At 57.1% G+C, this 15269-nt stretch overlaps 1 protein-coding gene and 1 pseudogene across 8 annotated transcripts in view; both read left to right on the forward strand.

The window, feature by feature from the left end:
* Window positions 1-15269, forward strand: part of Iqsec1 (IQ motif and Sec7 domain ArfGEF 1) — a 297078-nt gene that overhangs the window by 32599 nt on the left and 249210 nt on the right. The gene's annotated exons all lie outside the window — the stretch shown is intronic.
* On the forward strand, window positions 4314-6288 carry LOC124970998 (protein mago nashi homolog; annotated as a pseudogene).

Genomic DNA, 15269 nt, shown 5'->3' on the forward strand with positions numbered 1-15269 from the left:
TGTATGAAAAATTATTAGAGATAAATATCTAGTCCGGCTCGAGGTTACAGAAGGGGAGGGAGCTGGGTCCCGCGGAGGATGGGTGGGCCGGGCAGTGGCGAGTCTAGCTTCCCTGGGGACAGGCCACCCAAGGTGTGGCACAGGGCTTTCAGGGCCGCCATCCAAAGCCGGGTGAGGAGAGAGGCGAGGCCCTAGAATCCCAAGTGCTCATCCAGGGGTCCGCAGTGGGTGCTTTTAGCTGCCCTGGACACAAGTGGGCACTGGACCTGGGAGACCCCAAGAAGGGCTGGGGCCAGTGGAGTCAGCCACAGCTGGATGGCCGTAGAGGGCGTGGGGACCCATCCAAAGCCAGCGTGAGCAGACGCATTGACCAGGTAACCTTTAGTTGATTTTGGAGGTCAGGTAGATGCAGATGGTTAACAACCACTCCCCCTAGACCTCCACAGAAGGTTCTAGGAAAAAGCAGGCAGAGGCTGGGCACAGGGGTACATGCCTGTCATCCCAGTAACTCAGGAGGCTGAGGCAGGAGGATCGCAAGTTGGAGGCCAGCCTCAGCCACTTAGAGAGGCCCTAAGCAATTCAGCGAGACCCTGTCTCTAAATAAAATATAAAAAGGGCTGGGGAGGTGGCTCAGGGGTTGGGCACCCCTGGGTTCAGTCCCTGGTACCAAAAAAGCTGTATCTCCTGCTGGCGAGCAGCCACCCCCAGCCCTAGGGCCAACTCCGGCAGCTCAAGGAAGTTCAGGTGTTGGGAAGCCCCAGGTGAGAGCTTCCACAAGGAGGCCCACGGAGGCAGGACACCCTGGCCAGCCCTGGGAGCCGGGAACAGGAGCGTCCTCCCCGCTCACTCTGCCTGGGAGTGGGGACCCACGTCCCACAAGGACTCAGCTCTAGCTGTTCCTGCCTTGGCCATGGAGGCATAAGGGGGCATCTAAGACCGGGGAGGCGGGGCTAGCGCCACGCAGCCAATCAGAACCCACTCTCACTCCCTCCTGTGAATTCACAAGCACCTCACATCACCTCCTGGAGAACCTGTTTGTAAACACGTCTCTTGCTGATCAGCAAAGCCTCTTCCCTGGAGAACAGAGGGCTGGAGCGGGGAGCAGCTGGGGGCAGGGGTGCCAGGAAGCTGGCGTTTGGTGGACGTCTTCAGAGTGGACTGTAGACACTGGAGTGAGAGGGATCTGCCTGCCCAGGGTGCAGTCTTTGACACAGTACTGTTTTCTTTCTCTTTGTGGCAGAAAACGTAAAATAGTATTAACCATCTGATTTTTTTTTAAATTTGGTACCAGGGAATGAACTTAGGGGTGCTTCACCCCTGAGCCACATCCCCAGCCCTTTTTATATTTTATTTAGAGACAGGGTCTTGCTGAGTTGCTTAGGGCCTCTCTAAGTGGCTAAGTGGCTGAGGCTGGCCTCCAACTTGCGATCCTCCTGCCTCAGCCTCCTGAGTTGCTGGAATGACCGGTGTGTACCATCTCACACAACTCTACAAATAGTTTTTAAAACAGATTTCTCTCTCTCTCTTTTTTTTTTTTTTTTTTGGTAGTACTAGGGATGACATCCCAGGGCCTAACGCTTGGTGCTTTATCACCGAGCCACATCCCCAAGACATGAATCTGGAAAGGAATCACTCTATCTCCACGGCAAGGGAAAACCCATGGCCCTTGCTATGGTGGGAGAGAGCCAGCATCCAGCCTTGGAGTTCCAGCCAGGGACAATACAAGCGTTGTCTTAGCCTGGATTCCCCAGCAGTCTGCAGCGAAGTGGGTGTTGAGTGATAAAGTGGAAAGCCAGCATTTTACTCTGCTGGCAAGGGTCCTGGGGAGTGTGGCTTAATTGTGAAAATGGTCTCAATTTCTCACTATGTCTGCTTCCACCTGGCTCCAGGGAGGTCTCGACCGTGGGAAAGCCTTCAGTATGAGTTGGTTGAGTGACTTGCCCCAGCCAATCGCTATGGCAGAAGTAATGTCATGCGCATTTCAACGGTGGGTGCCGGAAGTTTTACTGTCTTCCTTGGAACCTGACCCTGCGTCAGGCTGAGCTGGGTTAGGGCGCTGGGTGATGAGGGTCAATGACGAAGAGGATCACGGCGTAGCCTGTCAGGCCTCCCAGGCCCACCAGCCTCCTGCAGCTGACCATGAATCTGGGCTCAAGCCCAGGCAAGATCAGCCAAGCCAGCCAGGCGCCTGGTGCACGCCTGTAAGCCCAGCAGCTCGGGAGGCTGAGGCAGGAGGATTGAGAGTTCAGAGCCAGCCTCAGCAAAAGTGAGGCCCTATGCAACTCAGCAAGACCCTGTCTCTAAATAAGATACAAAATAGGGCTGGGGAGGTGGCTCAGGGGTCTAGTGCCCCTGAGTTCAATCGCTGGTACCCCCCACCCAAGAAAAAGATCAAACAAGCCAGCCTTGGCCAGCCCATGAGAGAGAAGAAATGGTGACTTTTCTAAGCCACTAAGTGTGGGCAATTTGTTTGGGAGCATCATTGTTATATACCAGAAAGCTGGTACCCTGTGCTTCCTGAGAGTACGGACTGTGTGTGTTTGTCTCTTTTGAGGTACGTGTCAGTGTGGTGTGTGAAGCTAGGATTGAGAGAGTCACACCTCCCCCTTCTCTCTCTCTCTCTCTTTCTCATGTGCGCGCGTGCGCGCGCGCGCGCACACACACACACACACACACACACACACACGGCCTGTGCCGTGATGCCTGAGATCGTATCCCTTCAGAGATTCAGGCGTGTTCTGGTGATACTTGGTTGAACTGCTGGTCAGGAAAATCCAGAAAAAATGGAAGCCTCCCTCCAGAGCCTTCCGCTTCCTCCTCAAGAGTCCTTATCCCTGCGGAAAAGAGGATCCTTTTGCCATTGGCTTACTGCATGCCTCAGCCACCAAGAGAGGGGACAGGGATCAGTATGCAGTGTCTAGGTGGGTTCTGATAGCCACGGTTGGAAGCCCAGATCAGGTATTTGGCGAAGTCAAGAGATGCACTTTCTACTCTTTGGGGCCATATTATTCTGGGCAGAGTAGACCCTTCCAGACATCTACTCAGCGAACGCGTCTTTAGCACCCGTTTGCCAAGCCCAGCATGCACTGTGTGAGTGACAGGTGAAGCACATTCACTGATAATCACTAGGCTATCTGCGGGTACATGTCGAGACTTTAGCTGTTTCTGCACTTCGGGGAAAGAGTGATTTCTAAGTGTTAAAAAAAATACACATCGTTGTGTTTAATTATCAAATGCTTTGCTTTTTTTTTTTTTTTTTTTAATCAGCTGCATTTTTAGAAAGTGACAGCCTGTCATGGAGTCAGACAGTGCAGGAGTCAGACAGCCCGGAGGATGATCTTTAGTTTGGGTCACAAAGGGAGGCCACCCCAGTGCCTGCAGCAGCACAAAATATGTGCTGAGCTGACGAAAGGACATGCGATCTGGTTCGATTTTCCTCAGCACTGTGCGGCCATCTGTAGGCAGACACTATTGTCTCCACGCTGCGGCGGAGGAACTCTGGCCCCGAGGGGTGATGGAGCTGCCAAGGCTACACAGCAAGGATGTAGAACAGAAAAGGGCTTTTGGCAACTTCCCACTCTGCCGGATCGCCTCCTCCAGAAATACAGACAATGCCCGAGAACAACTGCAAACCCAGATGTTGCTACAATAAGACTGTAGGGGATAAGGAAACGGCCATGGCCCTTTATCCCAGGCGGCAGAGAGGAGGCGTTCTGGCTCCTGCGGGTCAAATCGGCTATTAAACTTTCCAGTCTTGAGGGGTCTCAAGCCTCAGCACTGGGGGCCGTTTTCCAGCCATGCAAGACTTAGGCCACAGACACTTGTGTGAGAGGCAGAGGGAGGGCTGGAGGCCAGTGGCACCTCTTCCCAGCCATCTGGAGTCCAGAACCGCCCACGAGAGTAAGCCATTGTGCCGGAAGGGACTGTCTGGGGCATCGTGATTTCAGGGCGGCTCTGTGCTGGCCTGGGGCAGGGGACATCTTGCAGCTGTGGGGCTGCAGGGTGCTTCCGATGTCCAGGCAGCCCCAGGACCGGGGATGGGCAGACATGGAAACCTTTGGTGGACACAATGTAACTTGTTATGGGTGTGACAGTGACTTTTGGTCATCAACTTGATGGACTGAGAAACGCCTGGGAAATGGGTCAGTCACACTTGGGGCGGGGTGAGGGTGTTTCCAGAGCTGATTGGCACAAGGGTTGGTGAGCTGAGCGTATGTGAGCGGCATGATCCAATCCATGGGGCCCTGCTGGGACAGGAAGCGGAAGAAGAGGGAGGCTCGTGCATGCGCACGCTGGAGCCTTCATGGGGGCGCATGCGTATGCTGGGCCTTCATGGAGCCTTTGTGGGGGCGCATGCGTTCTCTGGAGCCTTCGCGAGTGCGCATGCGTTCTCTGGCGCCTTCGCGGGGGGCGCATGCGTTCTCTGGAGCCTTCCCGGGGGGCGCATGCGTTGTCTGGAGCCTTCGCACAGGCGCATGCGCTCTCTGGAGCCTTCGCACAGGCGCGTGCGCACTGTGCTCGCCAGCCTGCCTGAGGCAGTGCTTTCCGGCCGCCATTACTGATGCCTTCGAAGGCCCACTCACACCAGCGACTCTCCCGAGGGGTTCCAAGCCGTGGGCCCCGCAGTGGGGCTACATCATGCGCCTTCTTGTTCTGGGGCTTCCAGCTTCTTCAACTGAGTGGTCGCCAGCTTCCCGGGCTGCCCAGCCTATGGACGGCCATTGTGGGAATATCCAGCCTCAGAACGTGTAAGCCGAGCTTTTCGGCCCGCGTATGATATTTATATGAGCTTTCTCTCGGTTCTGTTTCTCCGGGGAAGAGCCCCGACTAATACAGTAGGCAGAGCTTGGTCGCCAGAGCGGGTCGCGCGTCCCCTGCCCAACAGCGTGCAGGAAGTGCTCCAGCGGGCGGGTGGCCGATTGTCGCCTGGCCTTGCGAAAATTTTTTTTTATTTTGTTTTGTTTTTTTTTTTTGTGGTGCTGGGGATCGAACCCAGGGATTTGTGGCCCTGCGAATTTTAAACTCAAGTTAGAGGACGTTACTAGGAGCTTCGGTGGTGGAGCGCTTGCTTGGCCAGCGTGAGGCACTGGGCTCCCTTCTCAGCGCCGCATAGAAATAAATGAGTAAAATAAAGGTCCACTGACATCTGAGAAAAATACCAAAAGAATCAAAAGCAGACGTTTCTAAGTGGGTCCACGTGCCACGGGCTCCGAACTGTTATCACCACGAGACCGGCCCCTGGTGCGTTTAGGACAGTTTTGAGAGCCAGCTTATGGGGGGGTGCACATTGCAGGTCACAGGACAGGCAGCCGTGTCGGACTCTCCTTGTCCCCATTACTCTTGGGACTTCAAGGGTTTCCCTGGGCATGGGTGGTGCACACCCACCCATGCCCAGGGAAACCCTTGAAGGATCTGAAGTTGAAGGTCAGCTGTAGCAACTGAGCCAGACCCTGTCTTAAGAATTAAAAAGGACTGGGATGTAGTTTGGTGCTAGAGCACCCTTGGGTTTAATCCCCAGTACCATTAAAAAAAAAAAATGAAGTTTCCCTTTGGGCTCCAACATCTGCCAAAACACATACTGATCTTCCCTCCCGCTTCTCTCTTCTCACTTCCATCTTTGCCTTTGCACCAGCTCTGTGGTTCTCAGACTTTTCTCCATGTAGGAAAGGCTGTCTTCCCAAGCCTGGATTGTGGTCCCTGTGGGTAGCTTAGAGAACTTCCAAGGGTTCTGCTTCTATAGATGATTTTTATCTCTGACCTGAATGTTTAAACCTAGCATTCACATCCGATGAATCTTCATCTTGGTCTTGGTGAGGTAGAGCCACAAAGGAACTTTACAAAGGCCAAAGATGTCACTAAAAAAAGAAAAAGAGTAGACCTTGTAGGGCACAAGGATCCAAGTTTCCAGAGTTTGATTCCTGGCCTGATGGAAGGCTTACCTGTGCCAACAACAGCAGTTAAGAAAACGAGGTCATGATCAGAACAGGAGAGGAGATGTACACAAGAGTACAATGGGAAAACCAAAGAGAATTATTGATGACAGAGAAATCACAAAAGAAGATGATACCCTGTGGCCTTCCCCTAACAGGGTTGGGTGACAGGAACTTGGAATTGTAATTGGAGATGAATGTTCTTTTTTTTTAACTACACATCAAAAATGGGTTCCTTGTTGATGTAAATCAGTCAGAGTATCCCGAAGGTCTTCGAGTATCTTAGTAATTAGTACAGGACTTGAAATGTTTAGTTTTCAGTCTCCTTGGATTACACTTGAATATGAAACCAATTTAAATTGTGGAGAGAAAAACTGGGGTAGAACATCCACCCAGAAACATAAGCATCCAGGCAGGAGTGTGGCCACCAGATTGTCACACAGTAACTGTGCTGATATGACCTGCCCAGGGCAAGGAGCAGAGTGTGACCAGCATTCTTCACCCTCCATCCAGGAAGATGCCATGAATGTGGTTGGACAGAGACTTGGTCACCGCCAGGGCGTCACCGTATACAGAAGGCCTGCGGGTGTGCCGCTGGGGACCCCCGTTATTTTAAGTTCTCTGAACCCGAGGTTAGTTCCCCCTGTGCCCACCTTGCCTCTTGCAGGTGCAGCATGGGCTCTGGGCAACACAGCAGGCAGGCAGCACTCTGGAAAATTCTTCACTGGAAGGACCACGACCTCTCACCCCAGAGATGACTGTCCCTCTTCCCACATTCTGTAGGTCGGGGCTCCAGAAATTCTGAGCAGTTCACCTAGGTCCCAGTCACCCCGATGGAAAGCACCCACTCGGACCAGCGACTCCTGACTCCTTACACAGATATTTCTTGGGTGTCCATGTGCCTGGTTCCACACAAGGCCTGGAGCCCCCAGAACACGTGCAGCTCAGACCCTGCTTTTGGCCCCTATGGGTTCTTTCATTAAAATATGGTAAAGTTGAAAAAAAAAAGTCATTTGTGGTGAAATCTATAACATAAAATTGACCATCTTAACCATTTCGGGGCGTACAGCATAGTGGCATTAAATACGTTCACATTGTGCAAACATCACAGCCCAGAATCTCCAGAACTTCTTCCTCTTCCCAAACTGAAGCTCTGCACCTGGTTCATTTTTATTTATTTTTGTTTTCTGCCATGCTGGGGATGGGACCCAGGGCCGTGTGCATGCTAGGCCAACACTGTCCCACTGAGCTGCGCCCCCAGCCTCTTGTTCATTTTTAAAAGTGTCATTTCATGGCTGCTGCTTAGCCGATGAAAACCTCAGAGGCTCTTAGGAGCGAGCGCGTGTCTGTGAGGGGAGGAATGAGGTTTGGCCAGTGAGGCCTCCTCTCGGGTTGCTGTCTTCCTCATGGACGAGCCCAGCCGGTGAAGGGAACTGTCGCCCCATTTCTTAAACGTGGAGTCCCAGGAACTGGGTTAGAACATGCCAGGTCATCCTGTCCTGAATCCGGCCGATACGCAAGCATTTGTCATGAACAATGAGGACATTCAAGATTCACCTCAACCCCTTTCCTGTTTCAGAAGGGGAGGACAAACTGTCAGGGCACTCGCTGGCCTGAAAAGCAGCTCCTGAGGGGGAGGCTGTGATTTCAAGGGCTAGGCAAGGTTGCCCTCAGCAAAGTGTCTCAGCCACACAGCTGCCCAAGTCACTTATTAGTATTTGTCCTTTTGGGGTTAAACCTAGGACCTTCTCTTGAAGGCTAGGCAAGCACTCTACCACTGAGCTACACCCCCAACCCTCTTAAATTTTATTTTGAATGAGGGTCTCCTTAAATTGCCCAGACTGACTGCAAACTTTCAGTCCTGCCTCAGCCTCTGAAGTTACTGCCGTGCCCATCAGGCATCTTTGTTAATAGAGGGCATCAGAGTTGACACATCTCCTAGAAAAGGCTACCGTGCCAGCATAGCCTGTGATCTGGTCCACAGAGCCCAGCAGAATAGCACGGAGGTTGCCAGATTGTTCTTAGAAAACTTCCAGTGTTAAACTAAAATTCGCTTGCTTTTGCAGCTCGAGTCTGGCCTCTTTGCATATCAGAGTCCTGGGATGCAGCATGTTCTAAACTTAGACGTCTGTAAGGCCGCGAAGCAAAATGTTTCATGGTCAGCGAAGTCGGAGGAATTCTGATTCTGAGACCATCTGTTCAGAATTCTTTGCTGCAAGACTTCTCGGAGCGTTCGGTGAGCTGATGGATGTGGAGAGTCCACAAGGAAAAGCTGGACTGTCCAGCACATTCTAGCGTCTTCTTCCATCCGGTGCTCAGTTTGAGGATGTGATCACTCTTGTGTGCGACCAAGTAGAAATTGGGAAACACTGCCAAAGTTAATGACTTGGGAGGGGGACAACTTCTATGTTTAGAAAATGACTCAGCCCAGTGTGGCCGGTGCCCCTTTGGCTTGGTATTGCAGATTCAGTGAATGTGAAGCGTGTCCACGTAGAATGATCTTCAACTTGACATCAGCTTGACTTAGGATGTTTTGACTTTACAGTGGTGCTGTGCTACGTGAGAAGTTCAACCCTCGAGTATTAAACAGGCTTCTTGCTAGGCGATCTTGCCCAGCTGTGGGCTGTTGCAGCCTTGTGAGTCCAGTTAAGGTGGAGCTGAGGTACACATGGTTAAGCTGGGTTAGATGCATTTTTAATTTAAAGCTTTTTTCAACTTATATTTGGTTCATTGGGGCATAACCCCATCATAAGTGGGAGAACGTCTGTACAAAGGGCGTCAGGATATACTTTTTAAAGAAAATTTGGTCCTCTCCTGTTGGTTCCAATCTCTTTTTGGGTTGGGGGCTAGGATTGAACCCAGGGGTGCTTAACCACTGAGCCCCATCTCCAGCCCTTTTGTGTATTTTATTTAGAGACAGGATCTTGCTGAGTTACTGAGGCTGGCCTCCAACTTGTGATCCTCCAGCCTCAGCCTCCCGAGCTACTGGAATTACAGGTGTGCACACCCAACTGTTGGTTCCATTGTTGTTGCCCATTTGGGCCCACATTATCCCAGGCTGTTTATGGAGTGTATACTTTGTTCAGTTAAGTTGTGAGCCTATCATTGGTGCCAGGCCTAGGGTTCCCTCTAGGGAGGTATAGATTAAAAAGTGACCCTTCCTGCCCTCTGGGTGCTTACGGTCCAGCTCCATGGGAGAGGATATAATGGATCCGGAGGGTGGCGTCTGAACTCACGGAAGCCCTCTGCTGACTGGCCACAGCCTCCCTGCCGGCCTGAGCTCGCTGTCTATGTTAGAGTGTCCCCTGTGCTACTGTGTCTGGGCCCATCAGCTTCCTTCCGACCTCCAAGTGCTGGCTTCGCTCTGCTCCCCTGCCCCAGCCCTGCACCCAGCCCTGGAGAGCCTGCAACGGTGGCACTTTTTTTTTTTTTTTTTGTCATTTAGAAAAACAGATTATTATAAGATGTGCGTGACAGCTTACTACCTGGACCATTGGTAAGCGTGCCGCTCGGTGGATTTAAGCACATTCACGGTGTCATGCAGCGTCACCACCAGCCGTCTCTGGAACTTGTCTGTCTTCCCCGGCTGAAGTCATCTCCCCTGGCCACCAGCTCCCCATCCGTACCCCCGGCGCCCCGTCCTGCTTTCTGTCTGTACAGTGACTACTCCGGAGCCTCGCGTGAGTGGAACCCCGTGGTCTTCATAGGCTTCTGGGGACTGGCCGGCTTCAGGTGGCGTAGTGTCCTCAGGGCTCACGCACCTGGTAGCCTGTGGCAGACGGCTCGCTTGTGCCTGCGGGGTTCACGACTCGGGTCGCTGTGGTGAGCTCAGAGCGTTTGTCCTCGGTCTGTGCTGCTGTGTTTGGGGCCTGCCCCGAGGGCCCTCTAGATTCCGCTCTGGCCTGGCGCCTCCCGAGGGTGGGCAGCCGTAGTGAACGCTGCCTCGAGTCCCCAGAGCGAGGGCACCCCAGGGACTTCACTGCCACGAGGCCCCAGGCGCCCAGGACTTTGCTGTCTTGGAACTTCGTGTCTCCTGAATCCCGCGGCTCTGCGTGAGCGTGTGTCAGGGCGGACCTGTGCCCTCCCTGCCCACTCGCCTCCCTGAGCGCCCAGTCCGCCAAGGAGACTCGGAGGGTCAAGATGAGAGTGCTGAAGCCCCAGCTGATCCTGCCGTGTGTGACGGTTCTGTGGCTGTCCCTTGCCTGCCTGGTGGCCTCATCCGACTGCAGCTGAGCTGCCTGCACGTATGAGCCAGAAGCGCACGGCGGGTGGCAGGGTTTCGAGGGAGTTCTGTGATTTTAATTGAATGCAACCAAAGGAAATTCATGACCTACTCTAACATTGTTCCTTTGAGACACTAATTGTCTCTGGCCCAGCAGGGAAGATTTGCAGGGAGCAGTGGGCACCGTCCGAGAACCCCGCGTTCTCAGGGAAGACAGCAACGAGGAAAGGCTGCCAGGCCAGCCCCAAGCCGGGGTGGCCCCGCCGCGTCCTCGGACAGCACGGTAGAGGCGGTCCTGTCGGCCGTGTGCCTGGCTCAGAGGTCTGCCCGTGGCCCCCCGTGCAAGGCCTGCACTTGAAGACCAGAGCCCTCCTGGGGTGCCGGGGTGCCACGGCCTCAGCCTGGCGGCTGGTGCGGACCCAGGCCGTGGTGGGCCTGGGGGAGACCCTCCCACCGGAACTGAACCCCGTGTGAGGTCTGCACTCGGGGTGTGTCAGCTTGGGAAACTGAGGCAGGAGCTCGTTCTTTCCAGGAGGGCAGAGGATGGATGCCTTGGTGACTCAGATGATGGTGCTATTGTCAGCCACACACCAAGCACAGTGGACGCTCTAGAATGTGGGCAGGACAGGACGTGGCTCTGACCTTGTGGAGGGGGGCATCAGTGACAAGTGCTGCAGAGGTACCAGCGAGGACGCGGCTTCCCTCTGAGGAGGCCTGGTAGGAGAGCGGAATGAGCTAGGAGGACATCTCGGGGGAGCGTCCCTGGCAGGGGGTGCCACACGTGCAAAGGCCCTGAGGCAGGAACCCAGAGTGCGGGCAGTGCCAGGGCTGGACGCCACGGTTGTGTGTGCAGGGTCTGGGTTCAGAGAACTGGAGAAGGCTGTGCCGAGGGGTGACAGATCCCCTGTGTGTGTCGACAGGACCCGGTCCCAGGCAGTGGCTGTCCTGGGCTGGGCACTCAGTGCTCCAGGAAAGGTCTGACTGGGTGCTGAGGGCACACGACGGGAGCCAGGGTTGACCCAGGCCTGGGTGACCCCAAATCGTGCTTATCTGTTCCGCACGTACCCAGATAGCCTGCAGTAGCATCCTCAGGGCCACCGCTCAGTGCTCCTCCTGGGCAGGTCGTGGGGGGGACTCTGAGGAAGCACTGGGGGCGGCAGGAGGGCCCTGGCCAGCCCTCTGTCTAGGTCTGTGCTGCCGAAGGGCCCACGCCTGACCCATGGAAGGTGCCGTCCTTGCTGTCACTTCCTGGGGACCTTCAGCCGTCACTGAGCCACTTTTCAACTGGGAGACTGTCTCCAGGGGCAGGTGGCACATCCGTTCCGCTCGTGTGAAACCCGTGCTCTCCCGCCAAGCGCTGCCTTGCAACAGGGGCAGTTTTACCAGCAGGAAACCCGACTTCGGTTCGCAGGCTGCCCCAGACTGTCCCAGAGCGTCCTGGTCATTTATTTTGCTCGATGGATGGTTTTGTCACTGGGTGCGCTCACTCAGACGTGACTTGGCAGAGCCAAGGTGTCAGCAGTGTTGGAAGAGCGGCCGAGGCGGGGAGACGCCTTGTGCCCGCTTCCTGTGGCCTGCGCCTGCAGAGGCACCGGCGTTACTCTGTACTTGGGGAGAGCTGGCTCAGAGCCCCGGCGGGAGGTGGGTGCTGTCACCACGCTCCAGGAGGCTGTGGGCGTCCCTGGGCTGTCCCGCTCTCGGCTTAGGAGACTGTTCTGGGTGGCTCTTGACTCGGGACCATTCGGCTGACATCGGACGGGCTCTTCCCTGGCAGGCCGTCTCAGGCTCCCTGTTCTGACAGCTTCCGCAGCGGCCCTCGTGTCTGGACAAGCCCTTCCCTGTGGATCCTGGACGGGGCGGATGGACCTTGCTCCTGGCATTTAGGGGAGCATCCATCCGTGACCAGGAGGCCCCCCTAAGGGCAGGTGCCGTGAGCCAGGCCTGGGCAGCCCAGGGCACCCACGCCAGGCCCTCGCCCAGAGCACAGAGCAACCCTCAGAACCCCACCAGGGAACTTCCGTCCCCCTGGCCTTCCCGGGAGCAGCCCTATTGAAAGCACCTTGGACGGGCGGGTGGCAGCATCCTGCGCCCGGTGGAGGCTGGGCCAGGAGCAGAGGCTGGGAGGAGGCTGTCACGGCAACCCCAGCCTCCCCTCGTGCCCCGGCCCCGCCTCGGTCCCGAGAGGCTCTGCAGACGTGGCCCTGCAGACGTGGCCCTCCACCCCTGCAGGAGAAGACGAGTGGCCATCAGCGGGTGGAGGAGGTCCCCAGGTGGAGATGGACCTGAAGACGGGCGAGGCCTTGCCAGGTGGCGAGCCTCCCGTCGTGGCTCGGTGACCAGGCTGCACGTCCACGGTGCAGAGCGCGTGGGGGAAGCTTGGCGTAGGGGCGGCTCGGCCACGGAGTCCTGCCCTGCCTTGTCCCCTGTCCTCTGTGAATTCCTCTCAGGAGCCCACTTAGAAGAGGGTCTAGAGCGGCAGCTGGGCGCCCAGCCGGTCAGCTCCCCGCCACGAGCCCTCGGTGTCCTTGTCCGGCAGCGGGTGAAGGTGGGACCCGCCTCTAGGGCCGACGGGGCTGCGGTGAACCCCGCAGGGCCGTCCTCTTCCCTGCAAGTGCTTCAGGTTGCCAAGGATGGGAGGAAGTGGGGGCAAGCGGGGGCACTGTTGGGATCCTCTGGCCACAGAGTGTCCCCTTGCCCGGAAGCAGGCCGAGGACCTGGGCTGGGTGGAGATGCTAACGGCCCACGGGGCGGCTGGCTCAGGACGCCCTGAAGAGCCCGCTTGTCAGGATGGGCTCTGACCCAGGCGGCCAGGCCAGGTCCTTCCCCGTTGGCCGTAAGGGGGTGAAGGGTGCTGCCGCGGGGGGCTGGGGGACGAGTCGCTCACGTGCAGACGGAGACCCGATCAGACGCCCTGTCCCGCCTGGCCCCTGGCCCTTTTCCCAGCCTCCACTGTGACCCTGGCCTCTTGCCGCCGAGCTTCTGTGCCGCAGGAGCCCGGCACACCCGCAGGGTGCTGTGTTCGCACACCCACCTCCGGCCTTCCGGAGGAGACCCGTCCGCCTGGCGCGAGCAGTTATGGCTCCTGCTGAGGGACCCACACCCGGGACCAGGATTAGACGCAGGACTTTCTGTGGGAAGAAGCCCTGCTCAGCCTGTCCCGAGTGTCCTCTCAGCTGGGCCAGTGGTAGAAAGGAACCTTAGAGGATCTGACGACAAGACTCAGCAGTGGCCTGAGATGTGTGCTTGCTGCCGCTTCTGTCCCTGTCTGCCCCTCCTTCTTCCCTTCCTCTCTGCCTCCTTCTCCCATCCCCTCCCCTCTGTTGCTGCTCATACCTTCAAGAAGCAAGCCTTCCGCATTAAGCTCGGAGTGGCAATGTTACGATAATTTACAAAGGTGGAAAAAAAAAACCTTGGGCATTTGTCACAACTTCAAGGATCTGTGTTCCCCACCTTCCTGGGTCACTTGGGGTTCTAGAGTAATGTGGCCAGGCTGAGTGGTCAGTGGATTCAAATCCTTAAGGAATGTGGCTGATGTCAGAGGGCCTCATGGCAGTAAGACAGTGTCCCAAGTCCCCCTCAGGACGCGCTGGGAAAAACCCGTCCCTCTAGCTGTAGCACTCTCTCCTCCTGCCCCCAGCTAGTGCAGGACGGGTACTTAGGTGTTGGGTGGTGGGTGGGCGCACAGCCCCGCCACGGTGCGCAAGGTGGCTTTGGGGTGGGTCTGGGTTCTCCCCACCTCTGAGCCCCCACGGAGCCAGCACCCAGCACACGGGATGCATCCTGTGCTCCTGCCACCAGCCAGAGGACAGGCGTGGCCCTGGCCCGAGGCACAGCATCGCGCAGGGTGGGAAGCCAGGCGGCCAAGCCCCTCGTGCGCGGAGGGTGGGCGGCGCAGCCTGCTTCCATAGAAGCCCTCCGCTTTCATCCGCCGGCTTGAGGTGGCACAGAGGACCGCGAGGGAGCTCCTCTGTCAAAGAAAATCAAGTGCGTGGACACAGGACCCGCGCCCCAGGCCCCCAGCCCGGTTCCGCACAGCTGCCCCCGCTCGCGGCCGTCTGCTCCCAGGACCGAGCAACGATCGGCACCTGAGCTGACTGACACGCGCAAACCATGTTTCAAAACCAACCCCGGGTCGAGGGGACGGGGAGATGCATCAGCTTTCATGGGGTGAGAACCTGGAGCTCCGGAGTGATGGGTTCCTCATCAGTCGTACACGCCGGGAAAGGGTTAAAGGAACACTGACACTTTCTGTGAGCCGCAGAGGAGTGGAAGGGAACGGCGGCCTCACATGTGGGCCGGGGTCGGCCGCCATCGCCTCCCACCGTTCTGCCTGGCCCTGCCAGTGTGTGGAGGCCTGCGCGAGGGGACAGCGCACGCCGCGGGGACGGGCAGTGCGCCTCTCGGAGGCGGGAGGAAACCTCCCGGTGAGGAGCCCGGCCTCCCCTGCTCCCCTGTTCCTTCTCCCGGAGCCGCTGTCCCGGGTGGACCTGAGGCGGCATGGGGCAGGCCCTGGCCACCTAAGGACGGGGTGTGGAGGGCCGGGTGGCTGGGCACCTGCTGAAGAGCGCCACACCCTGTGCACAGGAGCGGGACGGCCCTGAGGGACACGCCTGTGAGGAGAGAGGCCGCGGAGGTTCTCAGGAGGAGGCCGCAGGGTGCAGAGACCCGGGGGCCAGGAGGAGCCAGCTCGAGAGCCAGCACCAAGCGCAGGACCGTGCCGTGCTGGCCAGGAGCGGAGGTGGGCGGCCCGGGAAGGCGGGCTCCGTCCCCAGGGGCCACGGCGAGCCGCGCTCACTGGTAACGGGCACAGCCCAGGGAGGTCTCCCGCGGAGCCCGGGCCAGCCCAGCAGCAGGAAGGTCACAGACACGCACGTGCGGACACGGGCACACGCAGAAAGTTAGGGAGCGAAACATCAGAGCCGGCGCTGAGCGGCTAGGGACACCTTCAGACAGCAGCTGTGGTCCTGTCAGCCGCTTGGGGGGCGTGTGCCCGGCGCCGGCCTCCGTGGGGGGCACTGTGCACATCCCACTGGCCTCGCCCTCCTGGCCGCCCTGTGGGTTGCTAGGTGACAGAACTGTCCTCATTTAACGTGGAGTCACAAGAGTGCCATGCCCGA

The sequence above is a fragment of the Sciurus carolinensis genome, chromosome 19 (assembly GCF_902686445.1).
Source record: "Sciurus carolinensis chromosome 19, mSciCar1.2, whole genome shotgun sequence".
Lineage (NCBI taxonomy): Eukaryota > Metazoa > Chordata > Mammalia > Rodentia > Sciuridae > Sciurus > Sciurus carolinensis.